We start from the raw sequence: 11,564 nt of genomic DNA, 5'->3' as shown, positions 1-11,564 counted from the left end.
GTACATGCTGCTGTCTGGAGTTAAACGCCAGAAACACGTCATAACCCGGAGTTGAACGCCAGAAACACGCTATAACTCGGCGTTCAACTCCAAGAAAAGCCTCAGCTCGTGGATAGATCAATCTCAGCTCAAGCATACACCAAGTGGGCCCCGGAAGTGGATTTATGCATCAATTACTTACTCATGTAAACCCTAGTAGCTAGTCTAGTATAAATAGGATAATTTACTATTGTATTAGACATCTTTTGATCACTTTAGATCTAAGGAACATCTGGCGGTGCATAGTCCTTAGACCATGGGGGCTGGCCATTCGGCCATGCCTGAACCTTTCACTTATGTATTTTCAATGGTGGAGTTTCTACACACCATAGATTAAGGGTGTGGAGCTCTGCTGTACCTCAAGTTGCAATACAATTACCATTACTTTCTATTCAATTCTCTTTTATTCTTATTCCAAGATATACGTTGCACTTCAACTTGATGAATGTGATGATCCGTGACACTCATCATCATTCTCACCTATGAACGCGCGTGACTGACAACCACATCCGTTCTACTTTAGGCTGGGCGCATATCTCTTAGATTCCCTAACAGAATCTTCGTGGTATAAGCTAGATAGATGGCGGCATTCATGGGGATCCGAAAAGTCTAACCTTGTCTGGGGTATTTCGAGTAGGATCCCGGGAATCCGGAAAGTCTAACCTTGTCTGTGGTATTCCGAGTAGGATTCCGGTATTGAATGACTATGACGAGCTTCAAACTCCTGAAGGCTGGGCGTTAGTGACAGACGCAAAAGAATCAAGGGATTCTATTCCAACCTAATTGAGAACCGACAGATGATTAGCCGTGCTGTGACAGAGCATTTGGACCATTTTCACTGAGAGGATGGGATGTAGCCATCAACAAGGGGGATGCCTCCAGACGATTAGCCATGCAGTGACAGCGCATAGGATCATTTTCCCGAGAGGATGAAAAGTAGCCATTGAAGACGGTGATGCCCTACATACAGCTTGCCATGGAAAGGAGTAAGAAGAATTGGATGAACGTAATAAGAAAGTAGAGATTCAAGAGGAGCACAGCATCTCCATGCATCTATCTGAAATTCCCACTATTGATTTACATAAGTATTTCTATCCTATTTTATTTTCTGTTTATTATTAATTTTCGAACTCATCATAAACCAATTTAATCTGCCTTACTGACAAATACAAGGTGACCATAGCTTGCTTCATACCAACAATCTCTGTGGGATCGACCCTTACTCAAGTAAGGTATTACTTGGATGACCCAGTACACTTGCTGGTTATGTTGAACGGAGTTGTGTCCACACATAGCCAGGAGCCACAATAATGATTCCATACAATAACAAAGAGTACTACATTGATGTGATCACAATTCCATCCACCAAATTTTTGGCGCCGTTGCCGGGGATTGTTCGAGTATGGACAACTGACAGTTCATCTTGTTGCTCAGATCAGGTAATTTTCTTTTCAAAAATCTTTTTCAAAATTTTTCTTTTCTTTTTCGTTTTTCCAAACTTTATTTTCGAAAAAAATTAATAAAAATCCAAAAAAAAGAAAAAAAAATTAGAAAGTCATAAAAAACCAAAAATATTTTGTGTTTCTTGTTTGAGTCTTGAGTCAATTTTTAAGTTTGGTGTCAATTGCATGCTAAAAAAAATTTTCTTGCATTTTTCGAAAAATTCATGCATTCATGGTGTTCTTCATGATCTTCAAGTTGCTCTTGGTAAGCCCTCTTGTTTGATCTTGATGTTTTCTTGTTTTGTGTTGTTTGTTGTTTTTCACATGCATTTTTCGTTTGTTAGAGTCCATGCATTAAAGATTTCTAAGTTTGGTGTCATGCATGTTTTCTTTGCATCAAAAATTTTTCAAAATTATGTTCTTGATGTTCATCATGATCTTCAAAGTGTTCTTGGTGTTCATCTTGACATTCATAGTGTTCTTGCATGCATCATGTGTTTTGATCTAAAATTTTTATGTTTTGGGTCATAATTGTGTTTTTCTATCTCATAATTAAAATATTCAAAAATCAAAAAAATATCTTTTCCTTATTTTTCTCATAATTTTCGAAAATTTGAGTTGACTTAGTCAAAAATTTTCAAAAGTAGTTGTTTCTTACAAGTCAAGTCAAATTTTCAATTTTAAAAATCTTATCTTTTCAAAATCTTTTTCAAAAATCATATCTTTTTCATTTTTTCTATTTTTCGAAAATTTTAAAAATATTTTTCAAAATATTTTCAAAATCTTTTTCTTATCTTTATATCATATTTTCGAAAATTTACTAACAATTAATGTGATTAATTCAAAAATTTGAAGTTGGTTACTTTCTTGTTAAGAAAGGTTCAATCTTTAAGTTCTAGAATCTTATCTTGTAATTTCTTGTTAGTGAAGTAATTGATTTTAAATTTTAAAATTAAATCTTTTTCAACTATATCTTTTTATCATATCTTCTTATCTTATCTTGTTATCATATCTTTTTCAAAATTTTATCTTTTTAAAAAATTTAATTTCAAAATATCTTATCTAACTTCTTATCTTCTTATCTTTTCAAATTTGATTTTAACTAACTCTTTGACTTTTTGTTTGTTTCTTATCTTTTTCAAAACCACCTAACTACTTCTCCCTCCTTAATTTTCGAAAATATCTCATCCCTTTTTCAAAAATTCTTTTTAATTGTTTTAAATTTTAATTATATCCTATCTTTAATTTTCGAAAATCACTAACCACTTTTTCAAAATTATTTTCGAAAATTTCCTTCTCTCATCCTATTCTATTTAATTATTTATCTACTAACACTTATCTTCACTTCTTTTTACCTCACCCTCTCTCTTTCCATTCATGGTCATCCCTTCTGTTTGGAGTCTTCTTTCCTTATCCCATTTCTTCTTCTACTAACATAAAGGAATCTCTATACTGTGACATAGAGGATTCCTCTTTCTTTTCTTGTTTTCTTCTCTTTCATATGAGCAGGAATAAGGAAAAAGGCACTCTTGTTGAAATTGATCCAGAACCTGAAAGGACTCTGAAGAGAAAATTAAGAGAAGCTAAGTTACAACAATCTAAAGGCAACCTTTCAGAAACATTAGAACAAGAGAAGGAGATGGCAGCCAAAAATAATAATAATGCAAGGAGAATGCTTGGTGACTTCACAAAGCCAACGTCCAAATTTGATGGAAGAAGCATCTCCATTCCTGCCATTGGAGCCAATAATTTTGAGCTTAAGCCTCAACTAGTTGCTTTAATGCAACAGAACTGCAAGTTTTATGGACTTCCATCTGAAGATCCTTACCAGTTTTTAACTGAGTTCTTGTAGATTTGTGAGACTGTTAAGACGAATGGAGTTGATCCTGAAGTCTACAGACTCATGCTTTTCCCTTTTGCTGTAAGAGACTGAGCTAGAATATGGTTGGATTCACAACCTAAGGATAGCCTGGACTTTTGGGATAAGCTGGTCATAGCTTTCTTGGATAAATTCTTTCCTCCTCAAAAGCTGAGCAAGCTTAGAGTGGATGTTCAGACCTTCAAACAAAAAGATGGTGAATCCCTCTATGAAGCTTGGGAAAGATACAAGCAGTTGACCAAAAGGTGTCCATCTGACATGTTTTTAGAATGGACCATATTAGATATATTCTATTATGGTCTATATGAGTTTTCAAAAATGTCATTGGATCATTCTGCAAGTGGATCAATTCACCTAAAGAAAACACCTGCAGAAGCTCAAGAACTCATTGACATGGTTGCAAATAACCAATTTATGTACACTTCTGAGAGGAATTCCGTGAATAATGGGATACCTCAGAAGAAAGGAGTTCTTGAAATTGATGCTCTGAATGCCATATTGGCTCAGAACAAAGTGTTGACTCAGCAAGTCAACATGATTTCTCAAAGTCTGAATGGATGGCAAAATACATCCAACAGTACTAAAGAGGCAGCTTCTGAAGAAGCTTATGATCCTGAGAACCCTGCAATGGCAGAGGTTAATTACATGGGTGAACCTTATGGAAACACCTATAATTCATCATGGAGAAATCATCCAAATTTCTCATGGAAGGATCAACAGAAGCCTCAACAAGGCATTAACAATGGTGGACGCAATAGGCTGAGTAATAGCAAGCCTTTCCCATCATCTTCTCAGCAACAGACAGAGAATTCTGAAGAAAACACTTCTAATTTAGCAAATCTAGTCTTTGATCTGTCAAAAGCCACTTTTAGTTTCATGAGTGAAACAAGATCCTCCATCAGAAATCTGGAGGCACAAGTGGGCCAGCTGAGTAAGAAGGTCATTGAAACTCCTCCCAGTATTCTCCCAAGCAATACAGAAGAGAATCCAAAAGGAGAGTGCAAGGCCATTGATATAATCAATATGGCCGAATGCACAAGGGAGGAGGAGGACGAAAATCCTAGTGAGGAAGACCTCTTGGGACGTCCCTCAAGCAAGAAGGAGTTTCCTATTAAGGATCCAAAGGAATCTGAGGCTCATATAGAGACCATAGAGATTCCATTAAATCTCCTTCTGCCATTCATGAGCTCTGAAGACTATTCTTCCTCTGAAGAGGATGAAGATGTGACTGGAGAGCAAGTTGCTCAATATTTAGGAGCTATCATGAAGCTGAATGCCAAGTTGTTTGGTAATGAGACTTGGGAAAGTGAACCTCCTTTGCTCATTAGTGAACTGGATACCTGGATTCAGCAAATTTTACCTCAAAAGAGACAAGATCCTGGCAAGTTCTTATTACCTTGTACCATAGGCACCATGACCTTTAAAAAAGCTCTATGTGATCTAGGGTCAGGGATAAATCTTATGCCACTCTCTATAATGGAGAAGCTGGGGATCATTGAGGTATAACCTGCCTTGTTCTCATTACAATTGGCAGACAAATCATTGAGACAAGCTTATGGAATAGTAGAGGACGTGTTAGTAAAGGTTGAAGGCCTTTACATCCCTGCTGATTTCATAATCTTAGACACTAGGAAGGAAGAGGATGCATGCATCATCCTTGGAAGACCTTTCCTAGCCACAGCAGGAGCTGTGATAGATGTCAACAGAGGTGAATTAGTCCTTCAATTGAATGGGGACTACCTTGTGTTTAAGGCACATGGCCATCCCTCTGTGACAAAAGAGAGTAAGCATGAAGAGCTTCTCTCAAGTTCAGGGTCAAGAAGAGCCTCCACAGTCAAACTCTAAGTTTGGTGTTGGGAGGCCACAACCAAACACTAAGTTTGGTTTTAAGACCCCATATCCAAACTCTAAGTTTGGTGTTGGGACTATACAACATTGACCTGATCACCTTTGTGGCTCCATGAGAGCCCACTGTCAAGCTATTAACATTAAAGAAGCGCTTGTTGGGAGGCAACCCAATTTTATTTATCTAATTTTTATTTTATTTTATTTTATTTTTATTTTGTATTTTATTAGGTACATGATCATGTGGAGTCACGAAAAAAAAATATATAAAAATTAAAAACAGAATCAAAAACAGCAGAAGAAAAATCACACCCTAGAGGGAGGACAGGCTGGCGTTCAACGCCAGTAAGAAGCATCTGGCTGGCGTTCAACGCCAGAACAAACCATGAATCTGGCGCTGAACGCCAGAAACAAGCAACATTCTGGCGTTTGAACGCCAGGAATGTGCCTTGAGAAAAGCTGGCGCTGAACGCCAGTAACAAGCATGGAACTGACGTTCAACGCCAGAAACATGCTACATATGGGCGTTGAACGCCCAGAACATGCTTTACATGGGCGTTGAACGCCCAGAACATGCTTTATATGGGCGTTGAACGCCCAGAACGTGCATCACCTCGGCGTTTAAACGCCAGAATGGTATGCAAAGGCATTTTACATGCCTATTTGGTGCAGGGATAGAATTCCTTGACACCTCAGGATCTGTGGACCCCATACGATCTCCTCAGGATCTGTGGACCCCACAGGATCCCCACCTAACATATTCCCACCTTACCTCCTAATCCTATTTACACTCTCCCCCATATCACACTTCCCAAAACCCTTCACCAATCACCTCAATCTCTCTTCCCCATCACCTATTCACCACTCACATCCATCCACTCTTCCCCATAAACCCCACCTACCTCTAAAATTCAAAAATCTTTCCACCCAAACCCACTCTAAAATGGCCGAACCTACCCTCTCCCCTTTCACTATATAAACCCCTCCATTCCACTTCATTTTCCCACAACACAACCCCATCTTCTATACCTTGGCCGGAACACCATCTCTCCCTCTCCTCCATATTTTCTTCTTCTTCTTCTTCTCTTCTTTCTTCTCTTGCTCGAGGGCGAGCAATATTTTAAGTGTGGTGTGGTAAAAGCATAAGTTTTTTTTGTTTTTCCATTACCATCAATGGCACCTAAGGCCGGAGAATCCTCTAGAAAAGGAAAAGGGAAGACAAAAGCTTCCACCTCCGAGTCATGGGAGATGGAAAGATTCATCTCCAAAAGCCATCAAGACCACTTCTATGATGTTGTGGCAAAGAAGAAGGTGATCCCTGAGGTCCCTTTCAAGCTCAAAAAAAATGAGTATCCGGAGATCCGACATGAGATCCAAAGGAGAGGTTGGGAAGTCTTAACCAACCCCATGCAACAAGTCGGAATCTTAATGGTTCAAGAGTTCTATGCCAATGCATGGATCACTAGGAACCATGATCAAAGTATGAACCCGAATCCAAAGAATTATCTCACAATGGTTCGGGGGAAATACTTAGATTTTAGTCCGGAGAATGTGAGATTGGCGTTCCACTTGCCCATAATGCAAGAAGATATACGCCCCTACACTAGAAGGGTCAACTTTAATCAAAGGTTGGACCAAGTCCTTATGGACATATGTGTCGAAGGAGCTCAATGGAAGAGAGACTCCAAAGGGAAGCCAGTCCAACTAAGAAGACTGGACCTCAAGCCTGTGGCTAGAGGATGGTTGGAGTTCATTCAACGCTCCATCATTCCCACTAGCAACCGATCTGAAGTTACTGTGGATCGGGCCATCATGATTCATAGCATCATGATTGGAGAGGAAGTAGAAGTTCATGAAGTCATCTCCAATGAAATCTACAAAATAGCCGAAAAGCCCTCCACCATGGCAAGGCTAGCTTTTCCTCACCTTATTTGCCATCTATGTTACTCAGCTGGAGTTATCATAGAAGGAGACATCTCCATTGAAGAGGATAAGCCCATCACCAAGAAGAGGATGGAGCAAGCAAGAGAGACACTCCACGGTTCTCAAGAGATGCATGAGGAAGCTCATCATCAAGAAATCCCTGAGATGCCTCAAGGGATGCACTTTCCCCCCAACAACTATTGGGAACAACTCAACACTTCCTTAGAAGATTTAAGCCACAATGTGGAACAATTACGGGTGGAACATCATGAGCACTCCATCATTCTCCATGAAATAAGAGAAGATCAAAGAGCAATGAGGGAGGAGCAACAAAGGCAAGGAAGGGACATAGAAGAGCTTAAGGACATTGTTGGTTCTTCAAGAAGAAGACGCCACTAAGGTGGACTCATTCCTTGTTCTTATTTCTTTCTGTTTTTCGGTTTCTATGTTATGTTTATCTATAATTTGTGTCTCTACTTCATGATCATTAGTATATAGTAACCGTGTCTTAAAAGAAGAACGAGAGATTTGGATCAAGTTAAGTGCATAAGGGATAAGGATGGAGAGGTGTTGGCTAAAGAGGAGAAGATTAATGAAAGATGGAAGAGCTACTTCTACGAATTATTTAATGAAGGACAGAAGACTCTTCCGAGCCTTGGTCGGTTATGCACAAGGGAAGAAGATCAAAACTTTGACTACTATCAAAAGATTCTAGAGTTCGAGGTAAAAGAGGCTCTAAAGCAGATGAAAAATGGCACGGCAGTAGGACCTGATAATATCCCGATTGAGGTTTGGAAGGGCCTTGGAGGAAAAGGCATCAATTGGTTAACCAAGCTTTTTAATGAGATTTTAAGGTCAAAGAAGATGCCTGATGAGTGGAGAAAAAGCACCTTGGTACCTGTTCATACCCTGGATCGAGCTGTCCGATCCGGGATGTTCTACAGACAAAGCGACCGGCCTCTTCAGGTCAGGACAATCCGACCTCTTCTCAAAGAGCTCGGACAAATCACAGGAAGGCTCAATAGAGGGCCCAAACGGAGAAACACGCCCCAAATCCTAAGGCAGCCCAAGCCTACAGAGAGAAGGGCAGTTCCCTTGAAGATAAGATGACCTCAAATAAAGATAAAGATAAGATAAGATAACTAACTTATCTTATCTAAGAAGGTCACTCTATGCCATTATAAATACACTGGAGCACCCAAGTATAACTCACACTCTGATTTTACTCAATACCTGCTTAATACCCTTGCTAACATAAGCATCGGAGTCTCTTGCAGGTACCCTCCACCTTCTGGGGACGAAGGATCAGCACCACCACCAAGTCCAACAAGTCGGACACACCAGCTCCGGCCAATACCCACCTGCCGGACACGTCGGTTCCGACCAAAACAGACGATCTCATCCGAGATCGACCTACAGTTTCAGGTAACCCTCGGAACATTGGCGCCGTTTCCGGGGAACCTGGAAATCATCCCATTGACATGGCAGATGACCATGACAACGACCACGATTCAGGTTTGGAAGACAGAACGCCGCATAAAAACGCGGACACAATACTCAAAGATACTCCAGAAACCAATAGAGACAAAAATTCATCAAATCCAGGAGTAATAGAAGCACTTCAAAATCGATTGGAGCAACTCGAGAAAGAAGCCCAACATCGACGTGAAAAAGAAGAAGATCTACGCCGGGAGATAAGGTGGCGCAGAGAACTAGAAGATAAGCTTGTAAAACTCGAAGCCGATCTCAAAACTAAAGCTACTCGATCATCCGAAGAGGATAGCTCTCAGAAAGATCAAGATCCATTCACCAGAGAAATTATGAAGACCAAAATTCCAAAAGATTTCAAGCTTCCGGATATGGCTCTATATGACGGCACCTCGGACCCCAACCATCATCTTAGCAACTTCAGAAGTAGAATGTACCTCACAGATGCCTCAGATGCAGTTCGCTGCAAAGCCTTTCCAACAACTCTCACCAAAACAGCCATTAAATAGTTTGACAACCTACCTCCAAAATCCACCTCGAGTTTCGACGACCTGGCCAAGAAGTTCCTGGCCCGATTCTCCATACAAAAGGACAAAGCTAAACACGCACCTAGCCTACTAGGGATCAAGCAAGGAGATCGGGAGAGCCTTCACAACTACATGGAAAGATTCAACAAAACATGCATGGACATACAAAGTCTACCAACAGAAGCTGCCATTATGGGCCTTATAAATGGCCTACGAGAAGGACCATTTAGCCAATCTATATCAAAGAGATACCCTACATCCTTAGATGAAGTACAAGAACGGGCACAGAAATACATCAACATGGAGGAAAATTTTCGACTTGGCGAAACCTCAAGGTTCGGTTCTGCCTACCGAGATAAAGAATCCAAGAAAAAGGAAGATCGCTCCGGAGAGAAAATCAAAAAATATCATAACTATACTCCTCTTAGGGTATCCTTGGTAGATGTTTACAAAGAAGTCTGCCATACAGAGAAAATCCCTCCAGCTCGGCCACTTAGAGGCAAAAGAGGAGGAGGAAATCGGAATGAATACTGTGAATATCACCGACTTCGAGGGCATTCCACCAACGAATGCTTCGACTTGAAAAACATCATAGAAAAACTAGTAAGAGAAGGAAAGCTAGATCGGTTTTTGGCTAATCGGGATGACGAACCAAGAAAAAAAAGAAGGGATGAGGATGTTGGACGATCTGAACGATCACCTCGCACGCCGGAAAGACACGTTCATGTAATACACGGCGGATTTACTGGAGGAGGAATCTCCAAATCATCCCGAAAGCGACACCTCAAAGAAGTATACCACGTCGAAGGAAAAAAGGAAGCCCCAGACATCCCAGCAATCACGTTTACCAAGGAAGACGCATCCGGAATCATCTCGGGACATGACGACCCCATGGTCATTACGATCATACTGGCAAACGCCAACCTACACCGTACATTAATTGACCAGGGAAGCTCTGCCGACATCTTATTCAAAACTGCCTTCGACAAACTCAGTCTAGAAGAAAAAGAGCTAAGAGCATACCCGAACAGCCTGTTCGGACTAGGAGATGCCCCAGTTCAACCGCTGGGATATGTATCGCTGCATACAACCTTCGGAAAGGGGAACCAATCCAGAACACTCAAGATAGACTACATCGTGGTCGACGTAAGCTCAGCCTACAATGCCTTAATAGGTCGGACAACGTTAAGTCAACTCGGCGTAATAGTTTCAACCCCACATCTATGTATGAAATTTCCAACTGCGGAAGGGATAGCTACGATAAAGGCAGATCAAAAGATGGCACGTCGCTGTTATAACGAAAGCCTAAACCTCCGAGGTGAAGGAGGAGAGTTCCACACAATCGAGCTCGGTGGAGTTCAGAGGCGAGAAGAATTCCGACCACAACCCGAAGGAGAAGTAGAAAGAGTCCAGATCGGAGACACCTCGGATAAAACAACTAATATTGGCACGATCCTGAAAGGAGACACAAAGGAATCAATAAAACGGTTCCTACGAGATAATGTTGATCTCTTCGCATGGAAAGCTGCTGACATGCCAGGTATTGATCCCGAACTAATGAGCCACAAATTGGCAGTTTATCCGGGATCTCGGCCGGTACAACAAAGACGAAGAAAACTTGGACCAGAACGAGCTCAAGCTGTAGAAGAACAAGTACAAGCGCTACTTGAGGCCGGGTTCATAAGGGAAGTCAAATATCCACTATGGCTAGCAAACGTCGTCTTGGTGAAAAAGTCAAATGGGAAGTGGCGAATGTGCACCGACTACACCGACCTCAACAAAGCCTGCCCAAAAGACCCCTACCCACTCCCAAGCATCGACGCTCTAGTGGATGCTTCATCAGGATATAAGTATCTCTCATTCATGGACGCATATTCAAGGTATAACCAAATCCCCATGTATCCACCAGATCAAGAAAAAACCTCGTTCCTAACACCGAAAGCAAACTACTGTTACATCGTGATGCCTTTTGGTCTCAAGAACGCAGGAGCTACTTATCAAAGGCTAATGAAAAAAGTTTTCTCATATCACATCGGAAAAAACATGGAAGTTTATGTAGATGATATGTTGATAAAGACACAAAGCGAAGATACATTGTTATTCGACCTGACTCAAGTGTTTTACACTATCAGGAAACACAACATGCGGCTCAATCCCGCAAAATGCACCTTCGCAGTAGAAGCCGGCAAATTCTTGGGCTTCATGCTCACACAAAGGGGGATTGAAGCAAATCCAGACAAGTGTCGAGGCATACTCAACATGAAGAGCCCAACCTGTGTCAAAGAAGTACAACAACTCAACGGGAGGTTGGCCGCTCTATCCCGATTCTTAGCAGGAGCTGCGATAAGATCTCTTCCCTTCTATGCTACTTTAAGAAAGGGAAAACAGTTCGAATGGACGACAGAATGTGAGCAAGCCTTC

At 41.0% G+C, this 11,564-nt stretch overlaps 1 non-coding gene across 1 annotated transcript; it reads right to left on the bottom strand.

The window, feature by feature from the left end:
- Positions 1-3,516: 3,516 nt before the first annotated feature.
- Positions 3,517-3,620, bottom strand: LOC130971375 (small nucleolar RNA R71). Its single transcript, XR_009082597.1, has one exon. It is a non-coding gene; the product is annotated as a small nucleolar RNA R71 (small nucleolar RNA).
- Positions 3,621-11,564: the final 7,944 nt, after the last annotated feature.

This window comes from Arachis stenosperma, chromosome 3 (assembly GCF_014773155.1).
Source record: "Arachis stenosperma cultivar V10309 chromosome 3, arast.V10309.gnm1.PFL2, whole genome shotgun sequence".
Lineage (NCBI taxonomy): Eukaryota > Viridiplantae > Streptophyta > Magnoliopsida > Fabales > Fabaceae > Arachis > Arachis stenosperma.
Note: the sequence above shows the minus strand (reverse complement) of the source record. Positions and strands in the feature narration are given on the sequence as shown.